The sequence below is a fragment of the Xenopus laevis genome, chromosome 7L (assembly GCF_017654675.1).
Source record: "Xenopus laevis strain J_2021 chromosome 7L, Xenopus_laevis_v10.1, whole genome shotgun sequence".
Lineage (NCBI taxonomy): Eukaryota > Metazoa > Chordata > Amphibia > Anura > Pipidae > Xenopus > Xenopus laevis.
Genome location: NC_054383.1, coordinates 24609971 through 24634568, shown reverse-complemented (window position 1 = coordinate 24634568; position 24598 = coordinate 24609971). Strand labels below are relative to the sequence as shown.

The 24598-nt window shown below is 42.4% G+C and overlaps 1 long non-coding RNA gene and 1 pseudogene across 1 annotated transcript in view; one reads left to right on the top strand and one right to left on the bottom strand.

The window, feature by feature from the left end:
• The window catches only part of LOC121395350, a 39202-nt gene extending 35193 nt beyond the window's left edge, over nucleotides 1-4009 (bottom strand). Inside the window, exon 1 of the long non-coding RNA XR_005962416.1 lies at nucleotides 3524-4009. This is a non-coding gene — a long non-coding RNA (uncharacterized LOC121395350). The remainder of the gene's footprint in view (nucleotides 1-3523) is intronic.
• LOC121395347 lies at nucleotides 2181-24501 on the top strand (annotated as a pseudogene).
• Nucleotides 24502-24598: the final 97 nt, after the last annotated feature.

Here is a 24598-nt window from a genome sequence, read left to right as displayed (position 1 = left end):
TATATGTTGAGATTGCTCAATAATGAGGACCTCATGGGGCCCCCTATACCTCTGGGCCCCCCTGCAGCCACAGGGTCTGCTTCCTCTGTAGTTACGCCCATGGCCATGAGGCAAGGTGAGCATCTGCCATAATCTCAGCTGCCATAAAGCAGGACAGGACTGCTGCTTACAATAGGGATCAGATAGGGTCTGTGCAGCCACTAGGACAGAATGCTCTGTTATACAGATAGCTAGAATCTCAGCTGCCATAAAGCAGGCAGGACTGCTGCTTACAATGGGGATCAGATAGGATCTGTGCAGCCACTGGGACAGAATGTTCTGTTATACAGATAGCTAGAATCTCAGCTGCCATAAAGCAGGACAGGACTGCTGCTTACAATAGGGATCAGATAGGAAAAATCGGGGAAGGGAGACAGAGACAGATGGAGATGTAAAAAGTTGGAGAAAGCAGAGAGAAACACAGATGGAAAAATTGGGGGAGGGAGAGACAGATGAAAAAAATCGGAGAAAGCAGAGAGAGACACTGATGAAAAAATCGGGGGAGGGAGACAGAGAGACTGATTTAAAAATTGGGGAGGGAGAAAGAGATCAAGATGGAGATGGAAAAATCAGAGAAAGCAGAGAGAGACACAGATGGAAAAATCGGAGGAGGGAGAGACAGATGAAAAAAATCGGAGAAAGCAGAGAGAGACACAGATGGAAAATTGGGGGAGGGAGAGAGAGAGATGGAATAATCAGAGCAAGCAGAGAGAGACACAGATGGAGAAATTGGGGGGGAGAGAGAGACAGATGAAAAAAATCGGAAGAAAGCAGAGAGAGAGCCATAGCTAAGGGTTGGGGGGGGGGGGTTAAATAATTCAGGGATATTGAACATGAAACCTGCTGATCATTAAATAACCTCAACTCCCAGAATGTTTGATCCTTGAGTGTCAGGTAAACAAGAGCTGGAGGGCACCTGATTGAACATCCATGATGTATGGCATGAAGATAGTATCTAATACAATATTTTATTATAATCTTTATATTCTCCCTATATTCTCCAAGTCTTGAAACCAAAGCTGGAAGTGGAGACAACAGAGTTTATCAAAAGAAATCTTACATAAAGCAACACAAACTCCGGAGAGCACAAGACTTCCCACATCCTGTCCCTTTAAACCAAGTCAGCTGATTTCTACAAGAAAACAAGCCGTCTACGCCCAGGGACCTGGTGCAGCCTAACCTGCTGTTTTTGCCTCACTCACGCTGACTGTCAGTCATTGCATTGGCTGCAGCTGTAGGACAGAAACTTTAAAGGGATACTGTCATGGGAAAAAAATTTTTTTCAAAATGAATCAGTTAATAGTGCTGCTCCAGCAGAATTCTGCACTGAAATCCATTTCTCAAAAGAGCAAACAGATTTTTTTATATTCAAGTTTGAAATCTGACATGGGGCTAGACATATTGTAAATTTCCCAGCTGCCCCAAGTCATGTGACTTGTGCTCTGATAAACTTCAATCACTCTTTACTGCTGTACTGCAAGTTAGAGTGATATCACCCCCCTCCCTTTTTCCCCCCAGCAGCCAAACAAAAGAACAATGGGAAGGTAACCAGATAGCAGCTCCCTAACACAAGATAACAGCTGCCTGGTAGATCTAAGAACAGCACTCAATAGTAAAAACCCATGTCCCACTGAGACACATTCAGTTACATTAAGTAGGAGAAATAACTGCCTGCCAGAAAGTAATTCCATCCTAAAGTGCAGGCACAAGTCACATGACTGGGGCAGCTGGGAAATTGACAAAATGTCTAGCCCCATGTCAGATTTCAAAATTGAATATAAAAAAATCTGTTTGCTCTTTTGAGAAACGGATTTCAGTGCAGAATTCTGCTGGAGTAGCACTATTAACTGATGTGTTTTGAAAAAAACATGTTTTCCGATGACAGTATCCCTTTAACCTGCGGGGTTTCCCGCCAAATTGGGCGTTTTTTTAAGCGTGGTGCCGGTTTTTCCAAGTCCAAACCCGCCAATGGCTAGTTTTAATAGGTGCCGCGGGTTTGGACTTGGAAAAACCGCCCAATGCCCGGCCCCAAATAGTAGCACGCACTGCTGCACGTGACGCCGCCAGCCAGCCAGCAGCCGCAGGAATAGGATACACATTCACGTTCTTAAAAGGGGTGGAGAGGAGGAGACTTGGGTTGGGAATCAGATTCAGAGCAGAGGGCTGGAACTTGAGAGGAGGGCGTGACGTCACGTCATGCAGGGCGCGCAAAGCGCCACGCCTCCGACATATACAATTTAGATGCCAGGGATGGAGGGCAGGTATTGTGGATACTGCGAGTAAGTTAAATGGTGCCTGACCCCTGATTTATGGGTCCTTCTCGTAGTGATCACAGACCGTGTGCGCTAGGGCGAAATAATAGTCCCTTGGGGTGGACACGTTCCGGTCTATCACTAAGGTGAGGTAGGCTATGCCCCTCACTCTGATCTGCTTCGGAGTCTGAGAGAGGGGTGGCCATGTCGGTGCCGACAGAGAGGGGTTACCAGGGAGATGCGAGTCTGGCTGTGCCCAAACCCTTATTAAGTGCAGCTCATTCACACACTCACTGTACCAGGGGTGCCATTTTAAATTGGCCCGCATCAAATTCCTAAAAATTGATTGCAGTGCAGCTCCCTGGAGAGGAGCCCCGCCCCCCGCTTCGATTGGCTGGCCTGTGTGGAGACTGGGTGTGTGAGAGTGTGGACGTCACTAGAGCTGTGCTGCCCAGCACGCCCCTTTCTGTGCCTGCCCTCTGTGGAGACTGGGGCTGCGGAGACAGCGTGTGGACGTCTCAGGAGACTCTGAGAGAGAGACTGCCTGCTGCAGTGTGCTGCCCCGCCATGACTACGAGGTAAACGTCAGTGAGAGTCAGTCTGTGCAGGAGACTTCTTCTGCGCTCACACAGCACACTCCTCCGCAAGTTCTGTCTTCTCTCTCTGGCTGTCAGAGTGAGCTACAGAGGGGAGGGGGGAAGGTTGCCAGTCCCAGGCAAGTAGCCTGGACATACATATACACACACACTGCTGGGAGTGGTAAAGCATCTACCATCTGCTTTGCGTTAGGGGCATTGGCATATGAGCATTATGGTTAGGGACAGTGTTATGTTCTCGTTCTGGTGCACATGCAGGAAGCTTGTCAGGGCTGATTTGTGTGCTAAATAATTCTTATCCCCTCAAGTATAAGCTGAAACTATTGTACATTACAGTTGCCCTGTCCATTTTGGGGCCTCCCATTCTTTTGTGCCCCCAGATAATGGAACAATTAGAATGGTCGGCCCCCACACATTTTCACCTCACCAAATGTGGCCCTCGTTGCAAAAAGTTTGGACACCCCTGCACTGTACGGACAGTCATCTCTTTATTACTTATTAATGCAGCCCAGTGACAAGCTCCTCCTCCGGCTGCTGCGTGTAGGGGGCCCTCCGGTGTAATTAAAGGGCAAGTACACGAATTTTCCAACTTTGAAGAAAAATAACTTTTATTCACATGGGCCACAATTTACTCACACAGTGCACTTCAGGACATCACCAGGGACACATTCAGGATTTTCAAGAAGCCTCCAAGTTTGCCAGGATCCACGAACCCAACCAAGGTCTTTTGCACCACCTAGTCGGTCAGGCAGTCCGTCACACAACCTGCGACCCTCCACCTCGCCCCGACTCAGGACTTTTACTGTGTGCCACCTCCCTCCTTCAGCCAGGCCGACACCGCTTCAATGCCTCACTGACCTTTCCGGGTAGGACTTTTCCTTGACCTTCTTCTTGGGTTGTCCGCTAGACCCTGCCTAAGCACTTGGTCCCTCACTGTGGCTGAACCACGGCTTCTAAGCCTCTAATGCTCCTTGTTGGGGTAACAACTACCCATTCTCACTTAGCTATCACTAGCTAGCTTAAGTACCTAGTACTTTTACTTGTATTTCCTTAGCACTGTCTACTTCTAGACTTCACGACATCCAACTCTCAACAACACCCTGGGTGTGTCTCCCCTTTAAATACTTTTTCCCTCTAGCATTAACTACCCACTAGCTTAACATGTGTTTCCCCAACTCTTGTGCATGTGCCTATCACTCCTTAGCACATGAACCATTCCAACTGTAATACAATACTGCCATCTAGTGGCCACATTTAAACATTACATGTAGATTTTCAAACACAATTAAATCACATACACATTTAACATTTCACATTCATACAACTTACATAACTCACATACAATTTTACATACATCATTCGAACACCCTCTTACATGCGGGCCAATGAGATGCAAAGTAAAAGGGGCGGGACGCAAGTCTCTAGTGCTGCAGGGTTGCCAGGTTGGCAGGTTTACCGCCAAATTGGGCTATTTTTAAAATGTAGTGGCTGGTTTTAAAAGTCCAAACCCGCCAATGGCTAGTTTTGGGCTGGTTTTGATAGGTGCTGCGGGTTTGGACTTTCAAAACCTGCCCAATTTTGCAGAGACTAGACTACAGAAATGAGAGAGACTGCTGCTCTGCTGCCTTACAGCACGCCCCCTCCCCGAGGCTTCGCTGGCTGGACTGTGTGGAACAGAACAGGAGGTCGCAGGACATAGATGCCTGAAATTCCGCTCAGTGTAGGCTAGTGGAGTCTGTAAGTAATACTAGCACCTTTCTCTGGCTACACTAACTGCTCCTGCCGCCTCTTATGTTGCACTGCCTCACGTCTCTTTAGTACGTGCTTGGGAAGCAGCTCTCTGCATTGTGCTAGGCTGCTCTTCATGGCACAGCTGGAAAGGTTTAGGTTGTGCTATTAGTAAAAAAGCACAGAAATTCTGTTAATGGGATAATATAGCAGCCTTCTCTTTATTCTGTCACATTATTCTTACCAGCCAGCGCAGTGAAATGTAACCGTTAAGTTCACATTTGTATTGGCTTTCATGAAGTGGAATAACTAGGCGTAATAAGTATAACTTTAAGGACCTCTGTAACTCCTGGCAGACATTGAAATGCATTTTATCATTTCTCTCTCCCCTCCTAGCAAATTCAGGACCGACTTCATCCATTGTTGTTTCCCTGATAGATATTAAATGTATGTTATGCTTTAAACTTTCCACCTCTGTTATAATAGATCAAATTGACTGCTCTGTGCCATCATCAGGGTTGCCAGATTAGCGGGTTCATAGCCGAATTGGGCTATTTTTAAAGCTAATTGGCAGGTTTTAAAAGTCCATACCCGCCAAGGTACAGATTTGGGCAGTTTTGGAAGTTGCTGCGGGTTTGGACTTTTAAAACCGGCCAATTTTTTAATGCAAATTAAGGTGAAATCACAGTTCGAGTGATGCCGGCTCCCATTTCTCAGTGCTGGATTAATTATTGCTGCTGGAGAAATCTGCTTGACTAAGAAACCCCACTAACACAACTACCTCCCAGAAGCCCTGCTGTGGTTTCAACTGCCAGTCTCTGTGAATGTATTACCTGTATAAGGTACGGGAAATGGAATTGGCAGTGTATGAATTGGGCTACTTTTTGGCTAGTTTTTTATAGTCTTTGGCTGGTTTTGAAATATAAACCTGGCAACCCTGGCTGGCTGGAGTCGGACTCCGACTATGTGCCTGCTTTGTGTGGGGAGACTCTGAGAGAGGGAGAGACTGCCTGCTGCAGCACGAGCACATGGTAAACCTTCCCTTCTTCTGCGCTCACACAGGCTCACAGAGGGGTGTAGGAGAGAGAGAGGGGAAGGAAGCTGTTCTGCTGCAGAGCAGTGCTTTTAATACTAGGAAGAAAGAGCTGAGGCTGAGCTCAGCACTGAGAAGACAGTGTGGCTACTTTTTTTGCATGGGGCTACGAACTTGAAGATCAACTTGGCATGAGTCAAAACTTTGAGCAAAACTAGGGTCTGGATTTCATGTATATATCACATAACTATAATGTAATCAATATAAATTCATATAAATAAATTATTCAAACCTATTAATTGCATTTCATTAAGAATTGATTCTATAAATAGGTAAATTCATGTAAGAGCTCTATTAAAATTCATTGAGTCATTGAAGACTATCATCATGTGCAAAACCAGGGGGCTAGATTTTTGTGTGCATTATCAGTTAATATAATTTTGAAAGGTAAAAAAAAATAAGAAAAAAGGACAACACAAGTTTGTTGATTAATTTCCCCTTTTTCTTACTTTTTTTTTCCCTTTCAAAATTATATTATAATTTTTTAATGTAATTAGGGGAGCACTTACTGAGCAGGGTTATTGGTGGGGGTAGAGGGTGTCTATCATGAAGAGCTGGCACCACAATGTACCAATGTGCCATTAAATGTTGAGAGACAGCAATGCTTCTGCCACACACATAAATAATGGGGCCACTTTGTCTGCTTTAAAAATGCTAGTGCACACTTTGTCTGCTATGCCAACTAAGAGAAATGGGGGGGTGTTTTTATAAATGGGCGTGCCTTTAGGGGGTGTGGCCATCAGGTGGGCGTGGTCAAGAAAATTTCGACGCACTATGCGCGGCAGCCATCTTTCTCCCTCTTTCTTATTCTCAAATGTTGGGAGGTATGGAAACCCTCGCACTAACTGTATTCGTGCAAAGGCCTCATACTACTGGGGACATTGTTTTATTACAGTCCATTGTCTCCTTGACTGGAGAAGAACAACAGAAAGTTATGTTTATAATACAAAGGCCTTGTCTCACTTGGTGTCCCCTGTCAGAAGCGAATTGTAATCAGAAACCAACCCTGCGCCGTTGAAACCCAACTTGTTTATGAAAAGAGGTCACAGTTTACGCAGCAAGCAGCCTCTCTCAACATGGCTGTCAGATTCTGACGCACTTATAACCAATCATCGGCGACTTCCAATGCCGGCAGCAGCCTATCAGCTATAGGCTCTTTGTGAACTTGTTATTCAAGAAGGGCAAAACAAGTGCAGCGATTGGCATCTGTGCCCTGAGGGTTATTTTCCTTTTTTAAGAAATTTTATTTTTCATAATGCTTTATCTCTTTAGCATTTGTAGGGCAAGGCCAGACGTGGCGTTTTTGCGGCGTTTTTAAAAAAGCACGTCAGTACGTCTATTGACACCTTCAGCTCTAAAGAAGTATGCGGAAACAGCGCGTGCCAGTGCGTGTCTATTGCTAACACCTTCAGCACACAGGCAGCAGTATAGACAAGTGGCAGATCATTTCACTAATGTGCCTTAATATTACTGCTATGGGATTCCTGATCTCACTGTGCTGGGGGGCCTCATTATTATTAATTTCATGACGGAGGCTGAGGGCCGGTGTAAATTTGAAAACGGCCCGCACTTTGGACATGCCTGCTTTAAATAAAATTAATCAAAATGATGTACTGAAAAAAATACAAATTATTTGAAAGCCTTTAGTTCCCCTTTTTCTCAGTCCAATATATTTTTTCCTTCCTCGTAGCTGGTGAGGCCTGCAGGTGTCTGTATATGTTTAAGAGTGAATGTGTGTTCAGATCTACATGTCATCGTGCAAGGACAGCATGTTTGGATCTGCGTGTGTCTGTGTATTGTTTTAGAGACCATTGGTCTTTGTGTGGTTTACTGGGTCTGCAAGTTGGAACAAAAAGAATCCTTTGTATAATAGCACTGCAGCTCTTCACTTATAATGACCTGTGACGTGAGCTTGCTCATAAGTATCTAGTCATAGAATATTGTGCCCCAATGCCTTATTCTGCTGTTTCCAAGGAACTGCCCTGATAATGGAGAATCCTGCGCTGGATAATGAGGCTCAGAGTCTGCAAATACCATTAATTAATGTACTGAATAAGGCGAATTGCTCCCCCTTGGATTCAATGGTTATTCAGTAGGAAGCCCCATATCGGAACAGGTAGAGCTCCCCTCCGCATATTTTTGGGTGAAGGTCATCTATTGCAACATGGGCAGAAGCCTGGCTAGGTCAGTTGTGTGTGATTGGATGTTGATCTGAAGCTGGCCATATACACACAGATCTGTTTTGGCACAAATCAGGCTAATCCAATCAGTCATCCATCCCCATACACACCAATTTGCCTGTGTGTGGGCAGCAATACTAATTGTGAATGTGTTTAGCTGCTCACAGCATTGGCAGACAATCAGTCATCAATGTGCCTTTGCCAGTTTTACACAATTCTTTTCAATTCTTTCATCATTGTTTAGGCATTTGGGAACAGTATGTTATCACATTGGTGACTTTCCCTGTGAGCATGCACTGTGTTGTGTATGAGGGGAGGATTTTCAGGTGCGGGGATACCCGCGGGTCTGCGGAGTTGCAGGTCTCATCTAAATTTCTTATCTTAATTATTTTATGTAATATTGTCTATATTTTACTCCTTTGAAAGTTTTACAAAACTTGTTTCTGTCCCGCCCACTTTCGATGACGTCACTTCCGGTTTGCAGCACCATCACTTCCTGTTTGATGGTGGTCGAGGGTTCCGGATAAGGCAGTTGTGGGTCGGGTAGTAGATCAAAGTGGGTAAATATCCGGGTTTGGGTTGTGGTGTTGGGTCCGGGTCTTAGAAATTGGTTCCGCGCAGGACTCTACACTAAGCAGGGTCTGCTTCTTCTACAGTTACTTTTTCATCCGGAAACAAACACTTCATTAATATTGTTTTAGAATTGGATAAGATTGCAGAATGTTTGTATTTCAGGTAAAGGAAAGGACCACTATGGCAATGGAGATCGCTAAATTCGACATTGATGCTCCCCGATGGGACCAAAGTACATTTGTGGGGAGGTTGAAGCACTTCTTTAACATTACAGATCCCAGGACAGGAATTGGATAGAGCAAAACAGCTTGTGGATTCCTGCAGGTAAGTGGTAAAAAATGTATCAACTGAGAACAGTTTACAGGGTCGGCGACCCCCCCCCATAGCTGCTTTGGAAGGTGAAAAATGAAACTTTACACTTCAATATTAGAAAGACAGTCACACATAGAAAATTAAGTAATTGGAAAAAGTCTTTATTTCTGGAAATTATCTGAAACCAACTGAACTGAAAAAAGTGATGGATGGTAAACAACCCCTTTAAAGGAGAAAGTGTAAATCAATGGGGGGCACAAATGTTTGACAACCCCCGTAATTGTGGTGCTTGTAAAAGGTGGCTGTAACCAGGCAGATTTAAGCTGCTGATTCAGGTCCTTTAGACGGCTAGTTGATGCGGACCTTGTCCTCTCGGCACCTATTCCCTTCATTGTAATCTGATTATTTGGCCCTAAGGCCGAGCAGTCGTATTAGTCTGATATCGCCCTGCCTTTGGTGGGCATATTGGGGAAATATCTTATAATGTATGGCCACCTTAAGACCGGTGTAGTTTTCTGCTAAAAGGAGCACCAGCCTGGGGAATCAGGTAAGTGATTACAATCCCTGGGGGGTGCCGTACATTTGCCTACCCCCTCAGTGATTTACACTTTTTTTCCCCCTTTGTGATCCAGTCTCTGTATGTAATAGCCATTTATCTAAGATATATGTCCATTGACTTATAATCAATTAAAAAGTCCAAATTATATTTGAATAACATATTAAGAGCAGTACATACTGACCCCGCATGACCCACCTTGTGCTTTTCGTAGCATCCTGTAATTTAGCATAGGTGCTAATTAGGTGCAGTCTCTGTGTGTAGTATGCTGGGGATAATTATACATCTCTTTTTCTCAGAGCAGATTCTGTGCCACCAGGAACAACTGCATTATGCCAAGAAGCTTTATGATTCTGCTTTTCATCCGGACACCGGGGACAAAATGAATCTGATTGGAAGAATGTCTTTCCAATTCCCTGGCGGAATGGCCATTACAGGGTGCATGCTTCAGTTCTACAGGTACAGGCCACAAATTAGGACACCCAATGTTTTTGCTACAGGTTGCTTTTAACCTACTGGTAGAAAACAGATGAGCATGTTAAAGGGGTGGTTCACCTTTATGTTTACTTTTAGTATGTGATTGAATGGTTAAATCTAAGCAATTTTTCCATTGGCCACTTTTTTTCTTTTTTTTACAAGTTTTTAACTATTTGCCTTTCTTCTGACTCTTTACAGTTTTCAAATAGGGGTTACTGACCCCATCTAAAATCAAATGCTCTGTAAGGCTACAAATGTATTGTTATTGCTACTTTATATTACTCATCTTTCTATTCAGACCCTCTCCTATTCATATTCCAGTCTGTTATTCAAATCAATGCATGGTTGCTACGGTAAATCAGAACCTAGTAACCAGATTACTGAAATTGTAAACTGGAGATCTGATGAGTAAAATGCTAAATAACTCAAAAAGCAATAAATAATAAAAAATGAAAACCAATTGCAAATTGTCTCACAATGTCGCTCTCAAACTAAAAGTTAATTTAAAGGTGAACAACCCCATTAATCAGGTGCTACACCCTAGTGAGAATAACCCAAGGGTGACAGCAAGGTGATTTGTTTTCAGTAAACTCTTTTACCATAATTATACCTCTCTGGCCTAAGTGCTTTAATTCTATTCAGAGATGACTGTTGTTGGCATGCTTCATGTTGCTGAACTAGACCTGCCCATAATACAGACCTGCACCTGGTTCCTCTGGGCATCTTGTGTTCATATGGGGGTGGTTGTGTATTTTTGTTGTGCAGTGGTGTCTGCCTGTAAACATAATAAACGTAAATATAAGCTCTTAAATTCCTTGCTTGCTCTGGGTGGGCTAATTTTCAAGTGTAAAGCTGATACACATGGGTATTTGTGCAGTGGGATGTGTTCCTTGCGTTCACTGGGAGGTGACATTACCCTGAAAAGAAATGAAATAATATCATTGTTTTGTTTGTCTTGAGAAGTGAACATCCTGGTAACCTCGTGCCTTGATTTACCAGAAAGGCAACAGTCTTGTTATATTTTGACATTTAACTCAGTGCAGGAAGTAGTGAGGTTTCTAAATATTTATTTAAAAAAAATAGTGCACACAATACCATAAGGTAGCTGAAACAAATAATTTTATGGAACCTTAAAATCATTTAATATATTTATATTTTAATAGTATTATTGTGGATTGCAGTTTGATTGCACAGTCTGTTTTTAGCTTAGAGTTAAATTACTCCATGTCTAAACAATAACACATAAAACACTTGCAGTTGGAGAGGAATGGGTAGGAAGCTTGGAGCAGACTGCAATGAGGAATGGGTAGGAAGCTTGGATTAGATTTGTATGAGGGATGAGTAGGAAGCTTGGATAAGACTGGAATATGGAATGGGTAGGAAGCTTGAATTAGACTGGAATGAGGGATGGATAGGAAGCTTGGATTAGACTGGAATATGGAATGGGTAGGAAGCTTGGATTATACTGAGATGACGAATGGATAGGAAGCTTGGATTAGACTGGAATGAGGAATGGGTAGGAAGTTTGTCTTAGACTGGAATATGGAATGGGTAGGAAGCGTGGAGCCGACTGGTATGAGTAATGGGTAGGAAGCTTAAATCACATCTGGGTTAGTATGGTTCTTGATATGCTAGAATGTGGCCCGTCTGGTTTATCCTTTAGCTGTTGGCACTACAGTGAGCCTGCCTATAATAAAGATCCATAAGTAATAGTGATATTATACAACGCACATATACTTTTGTTTGCACAAGGGCAGGGTATGGGGTTGACTATACTTTTAATAAGGGCAAAATACATTTCTAATAATGGAAATGGTTTTCACATGAAATAGCAATGTCATATTTAATGTAGTCATCTATTTAATCTGCACCCTGCTCAGGTGTAATACTTAAAGTTAGTAGAACCTTTCTACCTTGTGCTTTCAATTAGCTTGTCTATTGCCATTATAACTTTGTTTTTTGGATTTCATTTGTCAGAACTGTGCCGGCGGTGGTGTTTTGGCAGTGGGTCAACCAGTCGTTCAATGCTTTGGTGAACTATACAAACAGAAACGCAGCGTCTCCAATCACTCTCACGTAAGTGTTACTGCTGTACGTAGAAACAACAAAGCAACACAATGATTCTGAGAGTAATACAGGTATGGGACCTGTTATCCAGATTGCTCAGTACCTGGGGGTTTCCAGATAATGGATCATTCCGTAATTTGGATCTTCATATTATAAGTCAACTAGAAATAAAATAAACCCAATAGGCGGGTTTTGCCTCCAATAAGGATTAATTATATCTTAGTTTGGATCAAGTACAAGGTGTATAATGAAGGCTATGGGAGACAGCCTTTTTTCTGGATAAGGGATTTCTTGATAACAGATCCCATACAATAGTTACACATCAGAAGGTCACGGAGCTGATGGTGGTCCTGGCTTTTATAGTAGTTCTATGGAACATACAGGCTAAACAGGTGTGGCCTTCAGGCTAATGGTAAATGCTCAGAATATTGCAGTGTCTTCAGCAATTAGAAAATCCCAGTATAACCTTTATAAGGCATAATACTTTCTTTTTGACTACATACTGCCAATATCTAGATGTCTAAGCACTATAGTAAAATAAAAATGTACAGTATGGCACCCATGTGGCACCTCGTGCAGGTATAACGACCCAAAGGCATAGAATCTGTATTATGTCTAATGGATTTTTAGATTAGAATTGTGCTTTACAGCTATGTCTCTTATTCCCCTGTAGTCAAATTGGCGTGGCTTACGTGACTGCCACAAGTACAGCGTTGGCTACAGCTGTAGGACTAAACTTGTACACTAAGGTATGTAAAATTGAGCTTTTGGGTTGTTTTTTTAAGAAATGTATGAAAATATTGACCAATGTATTCACCAGTGCACATATATACCCCTACTTTCTTTTTCAAGAAGTCATCCAAGGTACTCTTAAAGGGAAATATATTGTGAGAGAGTTTGCAATTGGTTTTCATTTTTTATGAGTTATGTAGCTTTTTATTCGGCACCTCTCCAGTCTGCAAATTCATCAATCTTTTGTTCAAAACAGTGCATGGTTGCTAGGGTAATTAGAACTAGCTACCATGCACTGATTTGAATAAGAGACTGGAATATAAATAGGAGAGGCCTGAATACAAAGATGAATAACAATACAATTTGTAGCCTTACAGAGCATTTGTTTTTTAGATGGGGTCAGTGACTCTCATTTGGAAGCTGGAAAGACAAGGCAGAAGGCAAATAATTAAAAAAAACTATGTAAATGAAAAAATGAAAGCCAAGTGAAAAGTTGGTTAGAATTAGCTATTCTATAACATACTAAAAGTTAACATAAAGGTGACCCGCACCTTTAAAGGCATTAATAGAATGTGCCAAGTAATAAGTAAAAGCTTATCCAGTAAGGTTATACTCAGTGATGCAGATTGTTGCCATGTGTGGGGAATAATTAAATGGAGGGCTTTTTATCATGAGGAAAGCACTTTACAAATAGTTGAATATGGGCAAACATATACTGTATCGCTGTCCTTTTGATGGTCTGCTGAATTCCCTTGATAGCACGATGGGTTCCCTTCGCTGCCGTGGCGGCTGCCAATTATGTCGACATTCCTATAATGAGACAGCAGTAAGTGGGTTGCCACAGTGTGCTCACTGGATTCACCAAATAAACCACAGTTTAAAGTATAAGTAGACCTTAAAGGAGAAACAAACCCTTAATTAAAAAAAACCCTACCCTGCATAGACCCCCATCCCCCCCAGCCTAGCTGCCCCCCGGGCAAATGCCCCTAACTCTTTACTTAACCCCTCAGTGCAGATTCTGTCCAACAAAGTTCACGGGCGACATCTTCAGCCGCTTCAGTAATCTTCAGAATGAGACCGGCGATACGGCAAATGTGAGTTTCGGCGCATGTGCAGTTGTCGCGATTAAAGAAAGTTGCTCCAACTGTGCATGCGCCGCTCCGACGGTCTCATTCCGAAGATTGCTGAAGATGGCGCCCGTGAACTCCGCTGGACAGAATCTGCACGGAGGGCTAAGCAAAGCATATGGGGCGTTTGCCCGGGTGGGAAGCTAGGCTAAAACCCTTATTAAGGGTTTGTTTCTCCTTTAAAAATAAGTGAAATTGATGGTGCTATTCTAAGCATTTTTGCGATGTACATTCATTATTTATATATTTTTAATTCCATGATATTAAAGAATACATGTACTCTTAATATGAATGAATTTTGTTACAATTCTGCCACCTGCTGGTCATGTTCTGACCTGTCTGACCACTAAGCAGTGAAGGAAGTTGTCAGAAGAAATAAAGAGGTGATGTTCTTCTGCTTAGGAAAAAAATTAGAAAACTTTCTCAAATCTTCCCTAAGCAAAAGAACATCAGAGCAGCCTCTTTCTTTCTCAACTTCCTTGAATACTTCAAGGTCAGATGTTCGGAAAATGACCAGCAAGTGGAGTAGTTGTACAAAAATCCATTCATGTTAACAGTACATGTATCCTTTAATATCTTGGAATTAAAAACATATAAATAATGACTGTACATTGCAAAAGTGCTTAGCATAGCACTCTCATCTATTTTACATTCACTTGTTTTTAATGTTTACTTGTCCTTTAAAGGAAACCATATTACGCTAATAGGGATACCCGCATGTGAATGAACCCCCTTTTTTTGTGGATCCCAGCAATCGTGTGGGGGGGGAAGGGGGTTTCCGTGAATTCATTTTTTTTTTTTTTTTTAACAATTCTTTTATTTAGCATCTCAGTTGTACAAGTTGCAATGCATATAAACAGTAAGGAAGTATCTTATTTGTGAGATTGCTGCATATTTCAATAAACTTTAAATAAAGAAAAAAACATAACAAAATGGTGTCATGCTAACATTCTTTGTTTCTAGACGGTAACGTATTGAGTAAGAACATAAAGAAATTACAATCAAAATGGAGGAAGTAAAAGATAATTCCAATTAGCCTTCCCCTTTTCCTATTATTTTGTTTATTTTCCCCATTTCACTTTTGTTGTTTATTTATTTATTTTCCCACTACCTGCCAACCTTCGAGCACCAGAGGGGGGGGGAGCGGGCACCCGTCAACCTGGGTCATATTTGCTATAACCAACTCTTACAGTACATGTAACGTATAAATATATATATTATATATAGTCCAAATTATCCTAGCAACCATGCACTGATTTAAATAAGAGACTGGAATATGAAAAGCAGAGAGGCCTGAATAGAAAAGTGAAAAATATAAAAAGTAACTATAACAATACATTGGTAGCCTTACAGAGCATTTGTTTTTAGATGGGGTCAGTGACCCCCATGCGAAAGCTGCAAGTCAGAAGAAAAAGCAAATAATTCATAAACTATAGCAAAGAAAAAATCAATTGAAAAGTTACTTAGAATTGGCCATTCTATAACATACTGAAAGTTAACTTAAAGGTGCACCACCCCTTTAACCTTTACTTCTTCTTTGATGGATCATATTTTCTATACTATGGCAGCTGGTGGCAGCATTCTATAGGGGACAACATCATTGTTGGTGCCCTGAAAATCTGTATTTACGTCTATTAAGTATACGCTTATATTTACCGTTTGTATAAAGAACCAAAAGAAACCGGTGTCTGGAGATATTTGTATTTATGGGAGGAACGAAGAGGAGATGCCTTCCTTGAAAGCCTGGAAATGGTGTAGGCTCCACAAAACATACCAAGGGGATGAATCGACATACAATACATGTATAAAATGAAAATACAGTTATGGGACCTGTTATCAAGAATTCGGGACTTGGGGTTTTCCGGATAAGGGATCTTGCCATAATTTGGATCTCCATACCTTAAGGGATTCACTTTAGGATGGAATTGCTTTCTGGTAGGCTATTGTTTCTCCTACTCAATGTAACTAAATGTGTTGCAGTGGGACCTGGATTTTACAATTGAGTGCTGTTCTTAAATCTACCAGACAGCTGTTATCTTGTGTTAGGGAGCTGCTATCTGGTTACCATCCAATTGTTCTGCTGATGGGCTGCTGGGGGGGAGAAGGGGGGGGTGATATCACTCCAACTTGCAGAACAGCAGTATAGAGTGACTGAAGTTTATCAGAGCACAAGTCACATGACTTTGGGCAGCTGGGAAACTGACAATATGTCTAGCCCCATGTCAGATTTCAAAATTAAATATAAAAAAATCAGTTTGCTCTTTTGTGAAACAGATTACAGGAGCAGCACTGTTAACTAATAAAAATTTCCCATGACCGTATCCCTTTAAGAATGATTTCAGTAGTTAATGAACCCAATAGGATTGTTTTGTCTCTAATGAGGGTTAATTATTATTAGCTGGGATTAAATACAAGGTACTGTTTTATTATTACAGAAAAAAATACATTTTGAAAATTAAATGATTTGATTATAATGGAGTCTATGGGAGATGGCCAGGGTTGGACTGGGCCGGTGGGACACTAGAAAAAAACCCTGTGGGCCCGGCCTGAATCTGTGCGTTACCTGACCTCCCCCAGCCCGATCAGTAAGTGAAAGGAGGGAGGGTCGCAACTGGGGCAGGGGGCCCATGGAGGTGCCACTGGTTAAAGGGGTGGTTCACCTTTAAGTTAAATTTTAGTACAGGTAAATGATCCATTATCCAGAAAGCTCCAAATTATGGAAAGGCCGTCTCCCAAAGACTTTTTTATCCGAATAATCCAAATTTTAAAAACTGATTTTCTTTTTCTCTGTAATAATAAAAACAGTAGCTTGTACTTGATCCCAACTAAGATATAATTAATCCTTATTGGAAGCAAAACCAGCCTATTGGGTTTATTTAATGTTTAAGGGAGGAACTCCACTGGCGATTTCGGCACGATCAGACGCGCTGCACAAAAACGCAGGCGTCAGTTCAGATGCAACAGAAATAAGGTAAGCAACAGTAACGTCAGATGGTGTCGCAGGGTTTGGCAGACGCGACTGTCGGATGCAGACTCGCGCTTTTCCATCTCTTACCTTATTTCCGTCGCATCCCACTTGACGTCTGTGTTTTTGTGCTGCGCGTTGGATCGCGCCTAAATCGCCTGAAATGGCTTTCTAGTAGAATTAAGGTATGAAGATCCAAATTACGGAACAATCCATTATCCAGAAAACCTCAGGTCCCGAGCATTATGGATAACAGGTCCCATACCTGTGTGTTATAGAATGCCCCATTTCTAGCAACTTTGTCTTAATTTTTTTAATAGTTCATGAATTATTTGTCTTCCTTTACAACAGCTTTCCAGCTTTCAAATGACCCCATCAGCAAAAAAAAAACTATTGCTCTGTGAGTTTACAATGTTTTTGTTATTCTTATTTTTATTCCTTATCTTTCTATAATACACAAAAGCCATGAATATCTTGTAAATTATATCCTTATAAACGGTGAGTTCTGATTTCATCAGTTATAAACGGTGAGTTCTCATGTCATTTCTGTCACATGACCCCCTAAAACTTGTGTATTATAATAAATAAAGTACCCCCAGTTGCAAAATATGAGGATATTAGAAGTTACCTCTGAGTTCCATGACCTGTATAAAAACACTCGGCCTTCGGCCTCGTGTTTTTATATGGTCATGAAACTCCTCGGTAACTTATAATATCCTTATATTTTACAAGAGGGGGTACTTTATTCACTATATTCAGACCCTCTCCTATTCATATTCCAGTCTCTTGCTCAAACCACTGCCAGGTAAACAAGACCCTAGCAACCAGATAGCTGCTGAAATTCCAAACTAGGGAACTGCTGAACAGAAAGATAAATAATTGATAAGCCTATAAAAAATGAAAACTAAAACCAGGAGCCATATTGGAACAAGGCAAGATACTAAGTTCACTAGTTATTCAGCTGGGAATGATACTTTGTATACCATTCTCATACCATTATATATAAGTATATATATATATATTATATACAGTCATAGTGAGCAGACACTGCTGATTAACTGACCTGTGCTTGAGTTAAGGAAAATCCCTGCAATGTGACCTTTGAGCAGCCACCAAGGCCTGGAGTTGAGACACAGATGTAACCTTTGTATTGTAACATTTCCACATTTTGAAGCTTTTCGACAAAACTGGACACTAGTGTATAAAAAAAAATTTGAGCAGAACCTTTATAGGGTTGTAAATAGTTTATTTCTTGAGGGGGTGCTAGGTGAAGGTGGGCTGGAAAGTGCACATCTTGCACATCAATCATTGGTTCCACTGTGGAAGGTAATTGGTAATTAGGCAAAATAATAGGTCATTCATAAGGGCTTGTCCCTATTCTCCCACATGGAAAACTAAGAACGAATAATAAAAGCAAATATCATACTGGCTGGTTTGGGTTACAGGGCTCCAGAGAGATGTGGGGTTAACAATCCAGTTCAAGGGTGCAAGGCAGGCTATTAGCTCAGGGTTTCATTGCACCCTGCACCCACAATTGCACATCTTAGGGTAGGACTACGCTGGCGTTTTCTGTGCGATCCAACGCGCTGCACAAAAACGCAGGCGTCAAGTCGGAAGCGACGGAAGTAAGGTAAGATATACAAATGTCGGATGGTGCCGCAGCATTGATCGGACGCAACACAACTGTCAGATGCAGACACAGCACGTAGCATCTGCAGTCACGTCGGATCAAAGCTGCTGCACCTCCGGCATTTGTATATCTTACCTTACTTCCGTTGCATCCGACTTAACGCCTGCATTTTTGTGCAGCATGTCGGATCACAACCGGAAAAGCCCGTGTAGTCCTACCCTTAAAGGAGAATTCAACCCTAAAGTTAAAAACCCCTACCCTACATAGACCCCCTCCCTCCTCTCCCCAGTGTTACTCTGGGCAAATGCCCCTAACGTTTTACTTACCCCTCGGTGCAGATTGGTGCAGACCGGCGCTTCTGCAATTTTCGGAGTTTCAGTGCATGCGCAGTTGTCAGGAGACAAAATTGCTTCAACTGCGCATGCGCCGACATGCCTGTCTCATTCCAAAGAGAAGAAGATGGCGCACGTGAACTCCGATGCCTGAATCTGCACCGAGGGGTAAGTAAAACGTTAGGGGCATTTGCCCGGGTTAACACTTAGGCTGGGGGGGGCCTGTGTAGGGTGGGGGGTTAGGGTTTTTTTAACTTTAGGGGATGGGGTAGGGGACATCTACATTCTTCCACTAGCCCCTCGTGAATACAGTGGTGCAGCAATGTATTCATGGGGGAAGCACACACGTGCTGATAATGAGGCAGGTTGTAAAGTGCAAAATTCATGCTGGTTTGCTCCTTTTTTTTTTCACGGTTCCCCCTGCCCCACCATTAGTATATGAGTCCTTATGATTACTCAGCCTTGTTCTTCTTTCCTTCCAGTGAACATGACCGGGCATCTCAATAAGTGTTTCTAAGCCCACAAAGTGCCTTATTGCTACTAACTGTGCTTTATAACCTTATCTATAGAGGCAACATAAGATTGGGCAGTCGAGATCTTTTACAATAAAAGAGCCACAGTTCTGACCCCACTAGTTCATCATAGGCAAGACCTGGGCCCAAATTAACATTAACTATTAGGGTCAGGCCACACTGGGCGTTTTGGGGAGATTTGGTCGCTAGGGATGTAGCGAACGGCGGAAAAAATGTTCGCAAACATATTCGCGAACTTGCGTCCAAAAATGCGAACGGTTCGCGAACGTCGCGAACCCCATAGACTTCAATGGGAAGGCGAATTTTAAAAGCTAGAAAAGACATTTCTGGCCAGAAAAATGATTTTAAAGTTGTTTAAAGGGTGCAACGACCTGGACAGTGGCATGCCAGAGGGGGATCAAGGGCAAAAATGTATCTGAAAAATTCATTGTTGACACAGCACTGCGTTTTGTGCTGTAAAGGGCAGAAATCACACTACGTCACTCAGGTGATGTTTCTGGACACGGAATGTGAAAAAGCTCACACAGCTAGGTGGCACTTGGTTAAAGACTGGGCAAACAATGCCTGCAAGGGCAACGTATACAGTAGTGGATACGGAATATATTATTGCTGCTGTAAAAACATCACTCAGGTGATGTTTACGGACACGGAATTATTATTGTTATTTAGACAGAATGTGAAAAAGCTCACACAGCTAGGTGGCACTTGCATACCTCCCAACTGTCCCTCTTTTGACCACTCAACCCCCTGTCCCTCTTTTGTACTGGAAAGTCCCTCTTTTCTCTGCACTGAACAGCCAGAAAAAAAACAGTTTTTAACTTAATTGGCTTTTGGCAGAGAGCTCAGAACAGCTAACAGGTGCAAATAAGATACTTTGTAACAATTTTGACTCTGGTTGGTGCTGGTAGTGGTGAACTACTAGGAGGAGCAGCACACCAGTCCCACTCCCCAACACAGCTAGACTAATAGCACTGGGCTCTTATAGTAGCAAAGTAAAAAAACAAAAAAGAAAATAAAAGCAGTCCTTACAAGGACTATTGGGTTATTACAGCAGTCAGCAGATGAGATCAGAAGCAGTGCCCACAGCAGCTACACACAGAGCACTGCAGTAGAAGGTAGATTACTAGTCAGCAAAGCTAACTAACCTAAACTCACTGTCCCTCAAATCCCTGCAGAGTTCTGTCCCTACAATACAGAGCAGTATCAAGTAGATTACTAGCCAGCAAAGTTACTATCAACTGTCCCTCAAATCACTAAACAGCTCTCTCCCTACACTAGCTCTTCCAAGCACACACAGGCAGAATGAAAAAACGCTGCAGGGCTTCAGTTTATATATGGAAGGGGAGTGGTCCAGGGGGTGTGGGGGTGGTCCAGGAGTGAGAGCTTCCTGATTGGCTGCCATGTATCTGCTGGTCTGGGGTGAGATGGCAAAAATAAGCGCCAGCTAAGGCGAACCCAAATTGGCGAACGTCGCGCGACGTTCGCGAACATTCGGCGGACGCGAACGGCCGATGTTCGCGCGAATTAGTTCGCGGGCGAACAGTCCGCGACATCCCTATTGGTCGCCTTGCGACTAATCGCCTCGTCTTTGCGGCGACCAATCTCCCCAAACGCCTTCCCTGACTCTGCGCCGGCTAAAATGAAAAAACGCCGGTGCTAATCACATGCCGCGATTCGTTTTCCGAAGTCGCCGAAGTGAAAATGAGGTTATTAGTCGCCAGGCGACCAAATCTTTCCAAAACGCCCAGTGTGGCCTGACCCTAATAGTTAATGTTATTTTGGGCCCAGGTCTTGCCTATGATGAACTAGTGGGGTCAGGGCAGCCATCAGGGGGGGACAGGGGGGGAGAGTTGTAGGGGGCCCGAGGGTAAGGGGGCCCGGCCACACCACTTACTTGATTAGCCGGGCCCCCCATCTTTCTAAGAGCTGCTGACTTTGGAATGGCATGGACGTTTAAGGGGCCCTGGCCAACAATTTTCTCATAATGTGGAGGGGGGGCTGGCCACCATTTTTTTTTTCTAATGTGGGGTCCTAGCCACCACTATTTTTTAATGGGGGGGCCCTGGCCACAAATGTTTTTTTTTGGGGGGGGCCCAGCCACCAATATCTTTTTATTTTTTATTAACATGTGGGAACCCTAGCCACCAATATTTTTTTTGTTTTTTTACTGTGTGGTGGGGGGGCGGACCTGTAGGTGGGGCTTGCGGTGGGTGCAGCCCAGGGGGCCCAGGAAATTTTGTCGTATGGGGTCCTGCAATTTCTGATGGCAGTTCTGAGTGGGGTCAGAAATGTGGCTCTTTTATAGTAACAGATCTCGACTCCCCAATCTACAGGAGCCAGTCTAGCCCCTACACAGTTCTAAGCACTGGAGATGTAAGCTCGCTGGGGGGCAAGTTTGAAATAGTGTCTGTTGACTACGGTAGTAAGATACCAAGAAGGAGCACACAGTTTGCTTTCCTTCATTTATACAGACCTGTCAAGTGACTGTAGGGATACAGGCATGGGACCTGTAATCTGGGTTGCCACCTGCCCGGTTTTGACTCAGACAGCCCGGGTTTTTTGAAGGGCTGCCCGGGTTAAAACTGTCTGCCGGTTTTCCAAATTAAGAAATCCGGGCCGGATTCCACCCGGAAAAAAGGTGGCAACCTTACCTGTTATCCAGAATGCTCGGGACCTGGGGTTTTCCCGATACTGGATCTTTCCATAATTTGGATCTTCATACCTTAAGTTTACTAGAAAATCATTTAAGTGTTAAATAAATCTAATAGGCTGGTTTTACTAACAATAAGAATTCCTTATATCTCATTTGGGATCAAGTATAAGGAACTGTTTTATTATTACAGAGAAAAAGGAAAAACATTTTTGAATTATTTGGATAAAATGGAGTCTATGGGAGATAACCTTCCTGTAATTCAGAGCTTTCTCGATGACAGGCTTCCAGATAACGGATCCCATACCTGTATATGGTTTTGTTTTTTGAACTACTAGTACTTGTAGTAAAACTGTACATTTTGTTGATTTCTCCCAACTTCATTAAACCTGTAACTTCTCATTCCAAAACAAAGTTGCCCATTTTCCCTTCTTTGACATAAAACTAATATATGATATTTAGGGGAATATTTATCAAAGGGTGAAAATATGGCAAAATTTTTTTGTATTAATATGGTCCTAAAATCTATACAAGTGGATAGAGGTCAGAGTTGAGTATTCCCTAATGGCAAATTGTGGTAACACCTTTGCTAAATATGCCCCGCTGTGTTTCAAGGTCTTTTGCACCAAAACTCGGGTTGAATATAAAAACACCCACACCCTTTGTAGTTAACACCAGATTGTAAACTGCAAGCGACTCTGTATATTTAAATCCTTTAGTCTCTTCATGCGTGAGAAAGTGTTCACTGCACAAAGCAAAATTATGTTCATTATTTGGTGATAAATCGAATTCTGTTGGAACAGGGTGCCCAGGTGCAAACTCTGAAGTTATTCTCACTTATAAATAAATGTATTTAATCAACATTACAGTACAAGCTTTAATATTGCTGTGTTTATGGTTATCCTCTCTCACTTAAAGCAGACATTTAGGATAAATTAAAAAAACGTAATTTTGTAGGCAATTATGAGTATTATATGGCGTTGCTTTTACATGGTGCTAAAAATTAATATTATCTTAGCCCCTTTATTAGAGCTCCCTATAGATGTTCTCTGGTCCCTGTCTGTGTTTCAAATGAGGGGTGGGAATATCCTAAGGTCCCTGCCAGAAGCAGAGTAGGAGGGGGACAGCCAAATCTCCCTGCCAGTAGACTTCCAGCTTGTTGGGCCAGCAGCCATATACTTGGAGGCCTATTTATTAAAGGTAGAATTTTAGTGGTTTTTGAGGTTTTTGAAACCACGACTAAACTCACTTTCTCTAAAACCATGAATGTCATGACATTTATTAAAAAACCCAATCTTAAAAAGCATGAACAGGAAAAGTCGCAGAAAAGTCGCAAAAACTGACTTTTTCGTATTGTTGCAGAAAAGCCTGTGCCAAAAATACCCGAAAAGCTTTAAAACCACATATCAAAGAAAGATCTTCCAGTTGTAAAAGAGACATCTACCATTGGCTTTTACATGATTTCGACAGGTTTTAGCTGGAGTATTTTTGGATTCAGAATTGTCACAATTCTTGCTTTTTTGAGCTTTTTTTCCCTGCAGGCTTCAAAAAGCCTGACCTGAAAAAGTCGTGGCTTAATTAATTGGCCCCATAAAAAAGTAAGTCCAAACAGTGTAGTGTGGATTCGCACACCCTCCTTTCCAATGGATATAGATATGCCTGGTGCATGTGGGTGGAGGCTCGGCAACCTCCCAATGCAATAGTGTAGAAAAACCTCACGGCACTCAGGTCTGCGTGAAAATTTCAATTATTTATTGAAGCGGAGTGCAATGCAGCGTTTCGGGGTAACCCCCTTTGTCAAGTATGAAAAAGTAATCCATGTATAAGTGGTTTTACCAACAAATTATAATGCAATTAATGATAATTTTACAATGCAAACATGCTTCTAAAATATACACGGGTATGGGATCTCTTTTCCATGTAGAACAGACATTTATGCAGTAACAAAAATGAGCACCAATACTCTACGTTGTGATGATACGTGTTTTTGTGTTTGAACTTAAACTTCACCTCTTTTCTTTCCATTTTAGTTCCTTGGTTGGATACTGATTGCTGTAATTGCCTTTCTGCTCAATTGCTTGCATCATTGCTGTTCCCCTTTAAGCTACCATCAAGAGGCTTATTGGAAACACTACCGTTATGCTGAAAAAGATCTGTTCAATCGTACTGCTGAGGTCCATGCGAAAGTCCTTGCTGCCAATAATGTTAAACAGTTTTTTGGTTTTGTGGCTTTGGACAAAGATGAAAAGGAAGTAGTCAGCCAGTACCCAGTGGACGAGGCCCAGACAAGCCCTGAGTGTCAGGAGATCACTGGAGTGTACCTTTATCAGGAGAACAAGGGCTTCCCATTGTATAGTCGTCTCCACAAATGGGCCAAAAAAGTCATAGGAAATGGTACGGATCCAAACGGTCGAGAAATGGCCCTGCTTGCTGTATGAGAAACTGAGACCATGAGAATGAGGGGAGGGAGACCTGGGGATTGTTACTGAATGTCATATCTTACATCATGTGTTAATGCATAAAGGGGCAGTAATGTGTCAGTAAATCTTAAAAATACCTCTACGGGACACCATCCATCCAGCTTTGAGCTTTATATCAGTGGTACCTCCCATGGATATCACTTCCTGGAAACTTTTGAAAGATTAAATGTTCAAAAATATACTTGTGTCTCAGATTTTTCAAGGATGAATTGTAAAGGGGGGAGGGTTTTAGCGCCGAAGGGGTTGACTTCTCCTTTAAGTACCTCCTCCTCCTCC